Here is a 2612-nt window from a genome sequence, read left to right as displayed (position 1 = left end):
AACTATGATGCAATTAATAAAACAGTAAAGAGTAAACAGTAAAGTCTGAGAGCAGCAAGAGAAAAGGACCTGCGTTGAAGAAACCTGTCACTGAAGGAGGACAGCCCACTAGGCGGAGCCCAAGAGAGAGCAGCTTCAAGTATGTTGGAGTACATATAGGCTATTTGAGGACTTGACCTGGGTTAATCACATCCAAGCTCAAGTAAACAATGTATCACTTAAGACTTAGGAGGGAGGGGGGCGGGGTGGGGTTGTGGTGCAGCATCCATGGGGGTTATTGGGCAAGGTGGATGATATGTGCCTGACGACCCTTACATACTGAGTGTGGTTTGTCCTGAATCCAGTTGCATATGCTGGAGCTGTTGCAGGTGCTGAGTCCAACTTCATGTAATTTGCTACGGAGTTTGTTCGGCAAGATTGTATTTAAAGCTGAGCTAAAATCAGCAAAAAAGAAGCCTTGCATGTGTGTTCCTGTGCTCTAGATGTTCTAGCAGAGGGTGTAACACAGTCTATGCCATCCTCTGTCAACCTGTTATTTCTGTAAGCAAAACTGGTATTGGTCTAGTGAAGGTGGTATGGCAGATTTTATCTGTGTGATGACCAGTCTCTTAAAGCATTTCGCTGCGATGGGGGTGAGTGCCACAGGCCTGTAATCGTTCAGGCCTGTGACACTTCATTGCTTGGGAAGAGGAACTATTGTCGCTGATTTGAGGAATGCAGGGACCCATGAAGTTGCCAGAGACAGGTTGAAGAAGAAGACTGGTACAGAGTCTGCCATCATGGGTGCTCAGGACCGGGCTGGTGTCATTAGAGAGGAGAGGAGGCAACAGAGAGTCTTTGTTATCCCTGGCAAATTAGACATAAAATATGTTTAGCCAGAGACTTTCTAATGAGAGGTGGTCATAATTTTCATATGTACACTATGGTTTTGAATACCTTTACCAGCATTTTTCTATAAAACAAGTTCAACTGTTTCCCTTCTCTGTTTTTTATTTGTGCTTTTGTGTTAATGTTAATGTACTTTTGGTGAAAGGTTACCAAGATCGCTGAAGGACCATCATGCCCTTCGTTCATTTACATGTACATGGATAAGAAGTCCATCCATTGTGCTGGTAAGCTTTTGTTAATTCTCAGGTTGCATTTATTTGGGGTGGTTGAATTAGCCTTCCGTTGTAATATAATGCCTTTATTTGTCCCCCAGTGGGGCAATTAGTTTTGCAGCAGTAGGAGCACACAAAGTTACAAAAAATACATACATACACGTAGTATAATAAATAACATGATGCACATCCTGGTCATTGGTGGGGAAACTACCTTTTCCTCCTGGCGTTTAGAAGGGAGACAGCAGAAAGAACAAAGGAGTGTTTGAATCTATTTATTTTAGCAAATGGGAGTCTGAGCAAGGAACCTGATGGTAGAAACTGAAACTGTTGATGCAGAGGATGAGACCAGTCAGACAAGATGAGTTTGCTTTCTTAAATAGCTGTTTGTTGTAGAGATCCTGTTAAGTTTCTTGTCCAAACCCAATAATAAGGAGGACAAGCTTGATGTTTTGATTCCAGTGCTATATTTTTCTGCATCATTATTTCATTATTGAAGGAATGCACATCAAATCTGGAGTAAAATTTGTTTAGCTCTTGTGTCAGAACCACATCTGAGGTGAACCCATCTAGTGAGACCCTTTCCTTCACATTGTCAGTCAGGCCGACCATAGACCTAACACTGTCCCATGCTGAACCCATATTATTGTTTGATTTCCTTATGTACACACATTAACTCAGCAGAATTTCCCTGTTTAAAAGCCTGATTCTTTTTATTTTATTTAAGGTATCTGCACACCCAAGGTTAAAGGCAGAGGCCAAACTGTTTCTGTCTTGTAGGTCCAGGTCACATGAAACGATTTTTGATGGACCCAACAGTCCTGGCAGCATTCAAAGAGGCCTGTGGCCAACAGCCGACAAACTTGGCACCACGAGGTAAAGAAACCTGTTTGACTTCATGAGATTCATTGGACCATGTTTTTTAAATTGTTTCTATGATATAGATGCAAGTAGTTTTGAAAACGGCTGAAAAATGTTGTGCTGGACAAACCAGAGAAAATGCAGAGAGTGAGGATGGCACTCTGAATCTACAGGGGATGGATCCTGAGGCCATACCTTACCATGGCCTTAAAAGCATAATTTCCTCACTTGCAAAAGGTAACCGCCTGCCCTGGTGGCCAGAAAACTTGCCCTTTATCTCACCTAGCCAAAAACGTAAGAGTATTCAATGTTGAAAAAGTTATGTCTTTTAATTGTGTATTTCAGGTATTATCAATAAAATTGCAGTTCTGTTGTTTTGATTGAGTAAAGATAAGTCAAACAACAACACCAAATAACAGTCCTACTGAAATTAATGGAGGGAAAAATCTTCATATATTTGGGCATGTTTTCAAATTTGATTTTAACATATTGCGTTTTATCTTTCCAGATTTGTTTGTTGAGACTGGGAGACAGCGCAAGTTGTCACACCAACAACTTTTAATAATTATGCGTGCATATCAACAGCATCTCAGCAGTGAACAATAAAAGCCTGTTTGTTCAGTCTATCCTGCTAGCTTCCTGTTTAATAAA

The 2612-nt window shown here is 41.0% G+C and overlaps 1 long non-coding RNA gene across 1 annotated transcript; it reads left to right on the top strand.

Annotated features, from left to right (window-relative positions):
• On the top strand, positions 1-2192 carry LOC125302505. Its single transcript, XR_007194916.1, has 3 exons — positions 1-139; positions 1034-1112; positions 2045-2192. It is a non-coding gene; the product is annotated as an uncharacterized LOC125302505 (long non-coding RNA).
• The last annotated feature ends 420 nt before the right edge of the window (positions 2193-2612 follow it).

This window comes from Alosa alosa, chromosome 10, assembly GCF_017589495.1.
Source record: "Alosa alosa isolate M-15738 ecotype Scorff River chromosome 10, AALO_Geno_1.1, whole genome shotgun sequence".
In the NCBI taxonomy this organism is placed as follows: Eukaryota; Metazoa; Chordata; class Actinopteri; order Clupeiformes; family Clupeidae; genus Alosa; species Alosa alosa.
Note: the sequence above shows the minus strand (reverse complement) of the source record. Positions and strands in the feature narration are given on the sequence as shown.